The 14996-nt window shown below is 40.8% G+C and overlaps 1 protein-coding gene across 8 annotated transcripts in view; it reads left to right on the top strand.

Annotated features, from left to right (window-relative positions):
• The window catches only part of PPP1R12B (protein phosphatase 1 regulatory subunit 12B), a 222102-nt gene that overhangs the window by 44294 nt on the left and 162812 nt on the right, over positions 1 to 14996 (top strand). The window lies entirely within an intron of this gene.

Below are 14996 nucleotides of genomic sequence, written 5' to 3'. Positions count from 1 at the left end.
TGTAACATCATCGAGAATGGTGGGCGTGGGGCCTCAGGGTACTCACACTTGGCCTGGAGAAGGCTGCTCACTCCAGTGAGTTGTTACTGAGTGGGAATCTGGCCCCAACTAGCATTGCCAGATATTCCAATGTTTCTTAAGTTCCAAATATGGAACTTTTTAATGTGAGGGATCTTTATTTTTAAAATACCTCATGGGCCAAACAAAATGCTTTTAATTCACCAACATTTTTTTTTATCCCAGATATTTCAATTTTAGAGAAAAAGCTGGAGGTGTCCTCTTGAGTTATAGAGTTACCATTGCTCTCACTAACATGTGACTTAACAGAGATTTCAGCCATAGCTGAGACCTTGCACCATAACCTCAGGTCCCCTGTCCTGTGGCTGCTGTTCAGTCGTGCTGTGCCAGGGCCATGCCACAGTGTTCATGACACTGACCCAACCAAGGGTTTGCTGCGGGGCCGGGAACAGCTGTGGGGTTGGGCTGGGTGCCATCCATTTCCCTGGATTCACTGTAGGATTATTTAACATGGAAAGGGCAGAAAGCAGTACATGCTAGCTTGCTGCTCAGATGAAGTTCCTGGATGTGAGTCACTTAGGCTTTAAGAGAAATTAGCACCAGATGCGAATCAGAAACAAGACTCCTAAGACTTCCTTATATTCCCTGTTTTGGCTAAGCGGCGGTGTACTCTACCCAGGACCCTGAGCTCTTAAAAACCCCGTGTCATCCTTTTTCACCGCTGGCGTTCTAATCAGCCTCCCTGCCTCCTCCAGCTCACAGCGCTTCTCCACTCCGTTCCCTCCTTGATGTCTCCACTGCCAACACCTTCCTTCAAGACCTCATCCTCCAGCTTTGACTGTAGTTTCCTCAGTGGCGTCTCTGTCGTTGGGTGTTCCTGCCAGCAGTTCAGTCTTCATATTCCCAGGGCAGCTGTTGTTCGAAGACACAGTTCTGACAGTATCACTTCCTGGTTTGAAAACTTTTGCACCTCCCTGGTGCCCTCGGGATAAAGGCTAAACTCTCCATCAGGGGATACCGTGACCTTCATCGCTGCCAATCTACACCCGCCTCCCTTCCTTCCATTTCCCATTAGCCTGTAGGGTAAAGTCCAGTTTCTTCAGTATGGCAAATGAGCCCTAGTCAGATTTTCACATATGCCCTCACCTCCCTCTGACTTCCTATGAATACGCCAAACCTCTCACCATTCCAAAAAACTGTCTTTTTTCCCTCTCCTGTATATGCTTTGCATATGCTGTTCCCCTTTGCTTCTGATTCTCTTCATCCCTGCTTTTCGACTACATCCTTCTCCTTTACAGCTCAAGTGAATGCTGTCCATTCTGGGAGGTGCTCCCTGTCACCCCCAGACAAAGTTAGTGATTTCTTACTCTGTATTGCAACACTGTACTTATCCCTTATTTATATTAGAGTAGGATTCCTGTTGCATGTGTCATTTGCATGTCTCTTTCCACCACTAAATGGTAAAGTTTTATTTACTTCTGATTCCTGCATCTCCCCCTAAAGACTATGTGTGGCATAGTATAGGCCTCAGTAAATGTTACATAATAAATGGAAAAGCACTTTATAGTCAAGGAACAGGTTACTAAGATAAATTTGTAACCTGTTTTTGGTAATGTGAGCCAGTGTCAGACCTGGAACCTAAATCTGTCTTCTCAGATTTTCTGCCTGTGCTAAGGATGGACTTGATGGATGCCTCTACAGCCAGTAAGTGTGTTACAGTAAAACCCAGTCTGCAGCCCCTGAACAAACTTGTAACTTCGCCAGCTATAGGAGTGAGTTCCACTTCAGCCTCCTTGTCGTCCCTTTCCTCTAATCCTACCTTTAATTTACTTCCTTCTATTATTAATAGAACCTATGTTCTATTGTTACTAGAATTGTATATGTTGGCATATCCTGCAACTTACATAGCTTATCCTATATTTACATTTATTTTAAGTATATAATTTTGCCCTTTCTTGTGTGAAAAGGAGTGTTCCTATGAACTCTTACAGACTAAACAAGGGTGATGCATTAATAATCAGAGCAGCAGCCTCACATAACGTTTAGCTATATGCAGGGGATGAAGTGATTTTACATACAGTAGCTCATTTATAACCCCACGAAGTACATATCACGATTGGCACAAGGTGAGGAAACTGAAGCATACGGGGATAACTTGTTCCAAGAACGCAAACTACTAATTAGACCCGGACTTGACCCCAGGAAGTGTTTTTCCATAGTCTGCACTCTTAACCAGTACTACACTAGACAGGGCAGTGTATGTGACTGCTTTCTCTAGCATCTTTTACCATATAGGACCCCGCATGTGGGGAGACATGCCAATAAGTGATATGGACTAATACACCGACTAGCTTTGCCTATGTAAAACTCTTGCTTGATATCTCCTTTTAGAGATAAAATTTGTTGTACTGATTTATACTTCCTGGGAATTTAGTCTTCCTGTAATTTCTTTGTGGCTTTTTCTCTTTACCCAGAATTCCCTTCCTTCTTTCCACAAGGCTTACTTGACAGCTGTGGAACATGGTCGATGCTGCAGCTTTCAGGCTGTACTTTTGCGGCTTGTGAAATGCTTGTTTATGGGCACAGAGTGATCTGAGTTAAATAGAAAAGTCCCTCTCCATGGGACAGTGATTTACTCTACTTGTCAAGTTGGCAGCAGAGTAGACCTTTGGGGGGCTGTGGTTAAGACAGGTAGCCAAGATATGAGAGAAGTTTCTAATCCAGACTCATTTTAATAAACAGAATGGTAACCAAAGCTCTTTAATTGGGTCTTTGTGTTTTGCATTTAGTCTAGTCAGGGGTGACCAACTCGAAAACCCAATTGGCCTTATTCCTTATGTGAAATTATTGGAGAGCTAGGCTGATATCAATCCATCCTATATATGCTAAAGCAAGGTTATTTTTAGGCAGAGTGTGTCAGGTATTAAAAATGTTCCATGAACCAAGTGGCATACTGAGCCTGACCCATGAGCTCTATTTTGGATGCCTCTAAATTGGTAGGTAGAAAACATTTAGGTGGTAGCGCCATTGCATATATGACCTTAAATAAGCCATTTAATTTTTCTGAGCCTAGTTTCTCCATCTGTAAAATGAAAAGTCCTAGTTTATTGCTCCAGCTACCACATTCTTTCCTTGTTTACAGCTTCGTTATAATGTGCTTTTCCAGCCTCTTTTGATCAAGTCTGTTAAGGGGAATCAGTCCACTACTCAGTGTGCCTCAGCTCTTCTGTGCATGTGGAATTTGTAAGAAGGTAACTTCAGCAAGAGCTTTCTTATTTCTGTACATGTCAGCGTGATTCAGCTGTGTCCACTCTTGACTCAAGAGAAACTCATGCTTGGGATTTTTAACCGCAATTATTAGGCCTCATTTATTGTTCCTCAGAACTAGGATTATCAAAAAGTAACAAAGTAGAGGTTTGGGTATTGGAACTATAAAACTTTTGTTTGAAGAATAGTGATGGGGTTTGAGAAAATGCAGCTTCCATCTTCTGGGCCCTTTCTTCATCTTCTTTATTCTTCTTGACTTTTTAAAAACCTGCCTTGATGACAAGAATTAGATCAGATGTGTATAGCTGTGTAGATTATAAAAGTTGCCAGCGTGATAAGTATAAGACAGTTTAATGGGCTTTTCTTCATTTAAATGGAGAACAGCAAGAGAAATGGAGAAAGTTGAGGGAAACATTTGAAGGATAAGGGCTTGGGGAGTTTAGAGGAAAAATCTAAATATTGTCAACCCTTACGCAATATGATACTTGCACTTAATGGAAGGAAAAGTGTTCTCTGGTCCCAGATTGTAAATGTTTATAGTCTTGGGGGTAATCTGCCAGCTTACTGAAAACAAAATCTCAGTGAGACACTCCATGGAAAATTCTTTACTTCTTCCGTCTCTCTTGGCTCTCTGCTATAAGGCTACAGATCTGGGTCCAGAGCCTGCCTGACCACTGAGTACATAACCAGATATAGTTCTCATCTGAGAGCCAAGCTGTCTGTGCCAGTGGGGCTGTGAGCCTTTCACACAGGGCTGGCAGTTGCTGGAATCATCTGTCATGTTGGAGTAGAATGCTAACATGGTTCTCACCTCCGTAGTAGTTACACTATATCATGATTGGAGTAGAGAGACAGGTACTTGGAAGGCTTGACTCAAGGCCTGGGTCAGTCAATCTTTTTTTTTAAATTTTTTATTAAGGTATGATTGATATACACTCTTATGAAGGTTTCACATGAAAAAACAATGTGGTTGCTACATTTACCCATATTATCAAGTCCCCACCCACACCCCAGTGCAGTCACTGTCCATCAGTGCAGCAAGTTGCCAGAGATCCACTATGTCCCTACTCTGTGACACACTCTTCTCCCTATGATCCCCCACACCATGTGTACTTAACATGATACCCCTCAGTCCCCTTCTCCCTCCCTGCCCACCCACCCCCACACCCCTCCCCTTTGGTAACTACTAGTTCATTCTTGGAGTCTCTGAGTCTGCTGCCATTTTGTTCCTTCAGTTGTGCTTCATTGTTACACTCCATAAATGAGGGAAATCATTTGGCATTTGTCTTTCTCCGCCTGGCTTATTTCACTGAGCATAATGTCCTCCAGCTCCATCCATGTTGTTGCAAATGGTATGATTTGTGTCTTTGTTATGGCTGAATAATATTCCATTGTGTATATGTACCACCTCTTCTTTATCCATCCATCTACTGATGGACACTTAGGTTGCTTCCATATCTTGGCTATTGTAAAAACTGGTGCGATGAACGTACGAGTGCATATGTCTTTTTGAATCTGAGAAGTTGTATTCTTTGGGTATATTCCGAGAAGTGGGATTCCGGGGTCAAATGGTATTTCTATTTTTAGTTTTTTGAGGAACCTCCATATTGCTTTCCACAATGATTGAACTAGCTTACATTCCCACCAGCAGTGTAGGAGGGTTCCCCTTTCTCCGCATCCTCGCCAAAATTTGTTGTTCTTAGTCTTTTCGATGCTGGCCATCCTTACTGGTGTGAGGTGATATCTCATTGTGGTTTTAATTTACATTTCCCTGATGATTAGTGATGTGGAGCATCTTTTCATGCATCTGTTGGCCATCTGAATTTCTTCTCTGGGGAACTGTCTCTTCATACTAAATCAGTCAATCTTTTTTTTTTTTTTGAGAGGGCATCTCTCATATTTATTGATCAAATGGTTGTTAACAACAATAAAATTCTGTATAGGGGAGTCAATGCTCAATGCACAATCATTAATCCACCCCAAGCCTAATTCTCATCAGTCTCCAATCTTCTGAAGCATAACGAACAAGTTCTTACATGGTGAACAAATTCTTACATAGTGAATAAGTTCTTACGTGGTGAACAGTGTAAGGGCAGTCATGACAGAAACTTTCGGTTTTGATCACGCATTATGAACTCTAAACAGTCAGGTCAAATATGAATATTCGTTTGATTTTTATACTTGATTTATATGTGGATCCCACATTTCTCCCTTTATTATTATTATTATTTTTATTTTAAATAAAATGCTGAAGTGGTAGGTAGATGCGAGATAAAGGTAGAAAACATAGTTTAGTGCTGTAAGAGGGCAATTGTAGATGATCAGGTGTGTGCCTGTAGACTATGTGCTAATCCAAGCTAGACAAGGGCATTAACACATCCATGGATGCAGAAGATTTCTCTCAAAACAGGGGGGGTGAGGTTCTAAGCCTCACCACTGTTGATCCCCAGTTTCTCACCTGATGGCCCCCCTGCGACTGTGCCTGTCTTAGGTTGTTCCTCCCTTGAGGCATCTTACCCGTCTCTGGCTGACCAGCCATCTTCCGGGGCCACACAGGGAGATGTAAAGTTGAATCAGTCAATCTTAACCATTAATATTCTGAAGGCTTCTCATAGTGATGATCTGCCGATGGTCGAGATTTCCTGACTTTTTAGTGACTTTTTTTTATCACCTGTAGTTTACTTGTATAAATTCTTATAATTTGTAAAAAAGACTCCTTCACTGTAGCAAAGGGACTTTGAGCTTAGAAACTGGGCATCAGTCAATATTGCCACCCCAGTTTCAGTTTCCGTCTCAGCCAGAATACTTCCATCAAAGTTCCTAATGTGAGAACCTTGATCAGGTCCTGCAGGGCATTTGCTGTTTGGGCTAAAAATTAATAAAAAGCCTTTGTATTAAATGTAGTTGGCTTTTAAAAGTGGCATAATTAATCCTTTGACCAGTGTTCATCTGGCAAAGAAGGAATGAACTGCTGCTGTGATTTTCATTATACTGAGGAGTGAGGATGGGGCAGACCTTTTAAGTTCAGGCTTCCTAGTCTGTGCCAATTATATGAGTTTCTGTGGCTTCTGTAATAAATCACCACATACTTGGTGGCTTAAAACAACAGAAATCACTATCTTAGGAGGCTAGAGGTCTGAAATCAAGGTGTCAGTAGGGCCACACTCCCTCCGCAGGCTCTAGGGGAAACTTCATTCTTTGCCTCTTGCAGCTTCTGGTGACTGTCAGCATTCCCGGACCTGTGGCCGCATCACTCCAGTCTCTGCCTCTCTGCAGAGTCACATTGCTTCCTCCCCTTCTGTCTGTTTCAAATCTCCACCTGCCTGTGTCCAATAAGGACACCCCTCATGGGCTTTAGGGCCCACCTCACTAATCCAGACTGATCGTCTCCTCATCCCAACACCCTGAATCATATCTGCAACGGTTCCTTTTCCTAGTAAGGTAACATTCGTAGGTTTCAGGAATCAGGACGTGGACATGTCTCCTTGGGTGCCACCGTTCAACACCCTGCACCAGTGGAAAGGAGATCCATGACAGGATGAAGTGGGTGGAGGCGGCAGTGTGCGGCGTCCGGGCCCAGCCCTCGCCCATACCTGGATGTGCCGTGTAACTGTGGTGGCATCGGTTTGGGCAGCCTGGAGAGACATCTTGAGGTGATTCTAGATAACTGACAGTCAGCTGTGGGTACCGAAAATGTGACTTTGTATGCATTTGGGCATTCGTTCTTTCATTCAACAGACATTTCTTGAGGGCCTACTGTTGGCTGAGTGCTATTCTAGGTATTTGAGGTACATCAATGAACAAACAGCCGAAGGCTCCTGCCCTTGTAGAATTTATGTTCTACCTTTGCTAATAATAACTGAAGAAAATCATGTGAGTGACTCAGAGATTTGGTGTTTGGCTGGCAAATATTTGTGTGGAAGAAATTATATGCTTTGCTGTTATCTCCAAGAGTTTTAGGCTTTTCAGCATAAAGTTGAAATGTAATTTTGGGGAGTATCTAAACTTGTGATTATATGAGTTATGTATAAATTATTGTTGAATTGTATAACTTTGTGGAGTATGAAGGGCAAAACAGTGGCAGACAGGGGAATATATTACAATCATCTTCATCTCCTAACTATTTTGTCAGCATGATGTATTGAAATCAAGGTAAATGTGGGCTGAAAAATCCAAACAAGGCATACATAGTAGGCTGCGCAGACCCCAGCTTCTAGGGTGTCATCTGCCCTGCTGTTCTAAGGCCAAAGCAGTAGTTGTAGCAGTATTGTGAGACACAACAGGAAGGTCAGCTCTTGGAGCCAGAAACACTTGGTGGTGGCGACAGTTGCAGGCTATTTTGGGAATGGAGGAAGCTTTGTTTCGTAAGGCTGTCTCTGCACTCATTCCCAGATTTAACTCTGGCACTGATCAGCCATCAACCACTTTTGCCTTTGATATAGAGAGAGCAGTATTAGGTACAGTAGAGATTATAGTGCTGTTTCCCCATTTTATTGGTAAAAATCAAGTGTATTTCCTCAGAGATAGCTTGTCATTCATTGCCAGGAAAATGTGACATGCTGATTTTAGGAAGGTTTAAATTACTGCCTTGGCAATTTTCCTAATAGCCCTCTGGGCTAATAATTAAATAATACCTTCCCGAGGAGCTTAGAACAAGTTGTTAATTTAGTAATATTGTGTGTTTTCAGTAATGCAGAATAAAAGTAAATGGACATAAACCACCACAGAAGGAGTTGGGTTCAATGCTAAGAAGGATTTTCCTCTTGATGTCATGAGTAACATCAGAAACTTGTGTAAGCTTCTTCGCCTGTTCTGGAAAAGACAGACCCATCTCTCTGGAAGGTCCAGTGTCGCCCCTGAGTCGAGGTATAGCCCTGAACAGGGCTTTGCAGGTGGGACGACCTGCCCATCTGCAGAACGGCAGTCGTGAGTCAGCAGCACAGCCACAGACGGAGGGGGCAGAAGGGCATCTAAATTTAGTTGTCATGTACTTGAGAAGGTTTTCAGGGACTGTGTGTCTCTCCTCTATGGCTTTAGTCACAGTGCATCTTCTGTAGGCAAGAAAAAAAAAAAAGAAAGAGAGGAAAAAGGAAAAAGAGCAGAGAATGGTCACCCTGAGTTACTTCATGAGAGTGAGTGTCTGTGACCCATGCTCACTGTCCCCAAGGACGGTTCTCTTTCATCTCAGCTGTGGGACATACCATTCTACTCATGTAGCTCCTGAACTTAGGAACTCAGAGGACAGTAGAGGGGGAATTTTCTGAAGTCAGCCTCAACTAACAAGCTTTAAAATCTTGCTAATTCAAAGACATTTTTAGCCAAACCACCTTCCTCCTATAAGGTACTAGAGGTGGGAGAGGGCAGTGATGGGTGAGGAGTAAGTACAGTTTCTGCTTTTTCCTGGGGAAGTTGCTACTTGTTAAACTATTGGCTTAAAAACAATGCCAGGCACTATGCCAAGGGTTCATCTGCTCTAATCTCACAGAGCACTTGGAGGTAGGTGGATTCCCAGGCTGTAGGTGAGAACACTGCTACTCAGGCTGTGCGCCGCACAAGATTTTCTGCATCGGCAGAGCCAACGTGCAAACCTTTGTCTGACTCCAGGGCTGATGCTTTTAATGATATACTGTCCTTCCCTTTGTAGAGGGCATGGGGAATAATTTAACAGTTGGCCTATTTTATTTTCTCTGAGGTGATTCTTTGGAGATTGATGATATGCCAAAGTACATGGCAGATTAGGGCAGCATTTTGTTGTTATTCTCTCAAACATCTTCATGATGTCATTCTTATAAACATCCTTGAGATTCATAGGCAAACATATCATGAAACTGAAAAGGAAGAGAACTGAAGTTGTGATGGGGGAAAGGTGACTAAGAAAAGGAAGGGACAGAAGGAAGAAGGAAGGAACGAGGAAAGGTGTTTCCTGCTATCTCCTACCTGGTCTAGCTGGTATTATTTTGGGCTTTCTGGAATTTGGCTGCAGTCATCTTCAAAGGGCAAAGAATGATCCTGAAAACATTGGCTTCCAAAAGCCTGGTTGTGGCATGGCCATTGGAGCTAAGTTTTTAGACTGCTCTTCTTTGAGAGCCAAAGAAATTTTGCAACCAAGCAAGAATCAGTTGACCCATCCGCTTAACACAGGTTAAGATGGCACATGTGACCTTCCTGATATAGGAGTTTGTTATTACATGGACAAAGAGCGCACTTGACCTCTAAGACACTCTCTTCTCTTTGGACTTCAGTACCGTCTTGAAAAGTACCCTCTTCTATCCTTTCACTTTTAAGTCTAAAACAGTTTGTAGTGAGGTACTCTGCAGTGAATTGGCTAAATCCTGCCCAAAGGGATTGCAGACTGACAGACATGCAATATATGAGAAACTTAGTGATAAGCATAATTAGGAAATATTTTACATGCTCAAGAAGTAAAGAGTAAATAGGGGATGCTTGTAGAAGTTGATAAACCTAAGAAGGAACCATCATTATAGAAGAAATGTAATTTTGAGAGCTACTTGTTGAAAAGAAACCATTATGAATTGTGGCTATAAAAGTCATCTGGCCTCAGAAGGTCAGTTTGGAGGAAAATATTATATTGCATCAAATCAAATCTAGGCTGATGTGTTTAGCTAATATTTGTAATTGTGAAAAGAGTATCAAATGGTTTGGGGAAAATGAACAAAGATGCTTTTTGTAACCAGGGTTACCTAATTAAATTTTCATCTAAATCCAATCAGCCTATTTTTCAGCAATCTCTTTAGGAAGGATTGACACAAAGTTTATCTCTGCAAGGAGTTCCCATAAATTCTCTTCAAAAGATATGTACTGCTTACGTCCTGTAGTTACAAAGGTCCTCTGGAGTTCTAAGTTGAATGCCACCCACAGTATTCTTGTGCTGTTCAAACAGTTGCTCATTATCATTGTAAAATATCCCTTGCTATGTTTGATTGAAGACAGCATTTCTCAAACTCTGTGATCTCAGGATTCCTTGACATTGTAAAAATTTATTCAGGATCCCAAAGAGCTTTTGTTCGTATTGGTTATTATATATTACTGAGAAATTAAAAAAATACGTGTTTATCAATTCATTCAAAATAGCGATAACCTATTATATGCTAATATAAATGGAAAATATCTATATACTTTAAAAAAATAATGAGAAGAGTAGTATTATTTTACATTTTTACAAATCTCTTCTATTGTCTTCATTCAATCTGTTGTGCTACATCGTTTTGATTAAAGGATATAAAGAAAATCTGGCCTCACACAGATATACATTTGGAAAGGGAGGAGTATTTTCATAGCCTGTTTGACAATTGTGGATATTCTTGAATCCTATACTAAAACTCCAACATGTAGTACTTTCTTTCTTTGTTTTTCATTAAAATTTTCTTTGAAGTATAGTTGACATGCCATATTACATTAGTTTCAGGTGTATAACATAGTCATTCTATAATTGTATACATTATAAAATGCTCACCACAATAAGTGGTTACCATCTGTCATCATACAAAGTTATTACGATCTTATTGACTGTATCCACTATGCTGTGCTTTTCATCCCTGTGACTTGTTAATTTTATAACTGGAAGTTGATACCTATTTATCTTTCTCACCTATTCCACCCATTCTCTCACTGCCCTTCCTCTGGCAACCACCATTTGTTCTATGTATTTATGAGTCTATTTTTGTTTCTTTTGTTGTTCATTTGTTTTATTGTTTTAGATGCCACATAAAAGTGAAATCATACATTTCTGTCTGACTTATTTCACTTAACATTATATCATCTAGATCCATCCATGTTGTTGTAAATGGAAAGATTTCCTTTTTAATGGCTGGGTAATGTTCCAGTGTGTGGTACTGGAATACTGTAACAATATTAACAATGTTGTTAATACATTTTAACAATATTAATTCTTCCAATCCATGAGCACAGAATATCTTTCCATTTATTTGTGTCCTCTTCAATTTCTTTCATCAGTGTCTTAGAGTTTTCAGAGCATGGGTCTTTCACCTCCTTTATTAAATTTATTCCTAAGTATTTTGTTCTTTTTGATGCAGTTATAATTGGAATTGTTTTCTTAATTTCTCTTTCTACCAAGGAGTAGCTCCTTAAACATTAGTTGTAATGTGCAGTCTAAAACCCTGCCAATGGACTTTTCTTACTTTGTGACATTAAAATACAATGGGCTGACCTGTACTTTCAATGAATCTTTTACCATTGCATAATTTTCTAATACTATGCATTTGATTATTTGGAAACTATGGGTTCACTGAGTTATGCAGATGTTCCAAATGTTAATACATTTCATTATACGGTATCAACCAAATCACATTTGTTGATAGTTGCACCAGTTTCATCAGAAAAGTGTATGGTAAGAAGCTGTCAAGCTCATAGTAATGGATATGTTTCCCAAAGTTCTGAGTTCACTCAGGTGATCACATTTTATCATTGGCAACAAATGCTAGTTATTTTCTTTGAAGTGAGAAGTTCATCTTATTCATTTTCACATCTTACTAATCATAATTTGTCAGTTGTTCTTTTGAGTAAAAATAGCAGTCCATGAAAAAAGGCAGTAGTTCATCTCATAACTCAAACATGCACAAGTGTGTTTTCCCCAGGGGTGACCGTTGTGCCTCAGTGTGTGGCAGAAGGGCTCCACGCGTACTCCCCATTGTGTCACACAGAAGATTAAAAAGATTTAGAGCCAGGGATTGAGATTTAACAAAGTTAGTAATTTTTACTGCTTCATCAAGGTCTTTCTTAAGTGAAACTGGCTTTTTAAACAGTTGTGAGTGTGTGATAGGGAAGAACACAGGGGAATAACCTCCTTGATACCACTGCCTTGATTCCTGCTGAGGCACCGTAGGTTTTCCCCACCATGCCTTTTGCATCATTAGTGAGAATGTCAGCACAGTACAAAAAGGCAGATAATGTCTCAATATTGTTATAAAATCATTTTGATCTGGATAATTGTTTATCAGCTAAAGTAACCTTATATTTTGGTTTGATAGAAGGGGATTAAAAATCAAGTTTTTTTAAAAAAGGAGTCTCATTTGTCTCTAGGTCCTGCATTTATCCTAGCTGTTTTGGAAACATCCAAGCTTTGATAATGATTCCCTTTATCAACGTGGGCTCTTCCTCCTTTTTATTCTGTAAATATGTTAGAACAGCCTTCTGGTTTTTGCAGATGTGTCAGTGATGTTCCTTTCAGGCTTATGGTAGCCTAAAGTCTCTATTCAAAAAGCTTCTCTGCTTTCCCCTAATTGTTGCTGTGGGATGGGCAGCTAAGGATCCCTAACTGTCCATAACTACAAACGTGCTTGGCCATAATATTGCTTGAGGCCATTCAGAAAGTACATGAAAAGAAAGTAACATTTCTTCGATTTGAAGTGATTGTCAAAACACAGATTGTTTAGCAAACCTAGAATCTGAAACTACAACTTTCCACTGAGAAAATTGCATTTGCTTGTATGTGACTATTTTCTCTTAAAATTCCCAAGCAAATTAGTGGTTTCTAATATGCCTTCTTTTTCATAATGTGATGAAACAGTTCACCCATTTATATATAGTACAGGGTTGTGTTGTTTCATTGCACTTCACTTTCATTGCACTTTACAGATACTGCATCTTTTACAATTTGAAGTTTTGTGGCAACCCTGTTGAGCAAGTCTGTTGTCACCATTTTCCCAATAGTATTTGTTCACTTTGTGTCACATTTTGGTAGTTCTCACAGTATTTCAAACTTTTTAAATTATATTTATTATGGTGGTCTGTGGTCAGTGATCTTTGATGTCACTACTATAATTGTTTTGGGGCGCCAAGAACTATGCCCACATAAGATGGCAGACTTAATAAGTGTTGTGTGTATTCTGACTGCTCCACCAACCAACAGCTCCCCCGTCTCTCTCTTTGGGCCTCCCTGTTCTCTGAGGCACAATGCTATTGAAATTAGGCCCATTAATAACCCAGCCATGGCCTCTCAGTGGTCAAGTGAAAGGAAGCACGTCTCTCACTTTCATTCAAAAGCTGGAAATGATTCCTCTTAGCGAGGAAGGCATGCCAAAAGCCAAGGTAGGCAAGATTCTAGGCCTCTTGCCCCAAACACTTGGCCAATTTGTGAATGTAAAGGAAAAATTCTTGAAGGAAGTTAAAATTGCTACTCCAGTGAACACACAAATGATAAGCCAGTGAAACAGCCTTATTGCTGATAGTGAAAAAGTTTGAGTGGCCTCAATGGAAAATCAAACCAGCCACAACATTCCCTTAAGCCAAACCTAATCCAGAGCAAAGCCTTAACTCTGCAATTCTGTGAAGGCTGAGAGAGGTGAGGGAGCTGCAGAAGAAAAGTCGGAAAACAGCAGAGGTTTAAGGAAAGAAGTGTCTCCATGACATAAAAGTGCAGGTGAAGCAGCAGGTGCTGATGGAGAAGCTGCAGCGAGTTACCCAGAAGATCCAGCTGAGATCATTAATGAAGGTGGATACACTGAACAACAGATATTAAATGTAGATGAAACAGCCTTCTAGCAGGGAAAGATCCCATCTGGGACTTACATAGCTAGGGAGGAGAAGTCAGTGCTGGCTTCAGAGCTTCAAAGGACAGGCTGACTCTCTCGTTAACAGCAAATGCAGCTGGTCATATTAGGTTGAAGCCAGAGCTCATTTACCGTTCTGAAAATCCTAGGGGCCTTAAGAATGATGCCTGTCTACCCTGCCTGTGCTCTGTAAATGGAACCACAAAGCCTGCATGACAATGCATCTCTTTACAACATGGTTTACTGAATATTTTAAGCCCTCTGTTGAGATACTCCTTAGAAAAGAAGATTCCTTTTAAAGTATTACTGCTCACTGACAATGTGCCTTGTCATCCAAGGGCTCTGATGGAGACGAACAGTGAAGATTCACATTGTTTTCATGCCTGCTGACACAGTATCCATTCTGCAGCCCGTGGGTCAAAGAGTCATTTTTACTTTCAAGTCATCTTATTTAAGAAATACATTGCATAAAGGCTATAGCTGCCATAGATGGTGATTCCTCTGACGGATCTGGTCGAAGTAAACTGAAAACCTTCTGGAAAGGATTCCCCATTCTATATGCCATTAACGTTTGTGATTCATGAAAAGAGGTCAAAGCATCAGCATGAACAGGAGTTTGGAAGAAGTTGACTCCATGCCCCATGGGTGACTTTGAGGTTCAAGACTTCAAGGGAGGCAGTAACTGCAGATGTGGTGGGAAGAGGAAGAGAGTTTGAAGTGGAGCCTGAAGATGTGATTGAATTGCTGCAATGTCATGATAAAACTTGAGTGGATGAGGAGTTGCTTCTTATGGATGAGTGAAGAAAGTGGTTTCTTGGAATAGAACCTACTCTAGGTGAAGATGCTGTGAAGACTGTTGAAATGACAACAAAGAATGTAGACTATAACACAGACTTGGTTGATAAGCCTGTGGCACGGCTGGAGAGGACTGAATTTTGAAAGAAGTTCTACTCTGGGTAAAATGCATCAAGTAGCATCATATGCTATTGAGAAATCATTTGTGAGAGGAAGAGTTGACTGATACAGCAAACTTCATTGTCTTATATTAAGGAACTGCCACATCCACCCCAGCCTTCAGCAACCACCACCCAGATCTGTCAGCCGCCATCAACATAAGGCAAGACCTTCTACCAGCATAAAGATTGTGATTCACTGAAAGCTCGAGTGATGGTTAGCATTTTT

The sequence above is a fragment of the Manis javanica genome, chromosome 11 (genome assembly GCF_040802235.1).
Source record: "Manis javanica isolate MJ-LG chromosome 11, MJ_LKY, whole genome shotgun sequence".
Taxonomy (NCBI): Eukaryota; Metazoa; Chordata; class Mammalia; order Pholidota; family Manidae; genus Manis; species Manis javanica.
The sequence above is the reverse complement of the archived record's forward strand: the minus strand, read 5'-3'. Positions and strand labels throughout refer to the sequence as shown.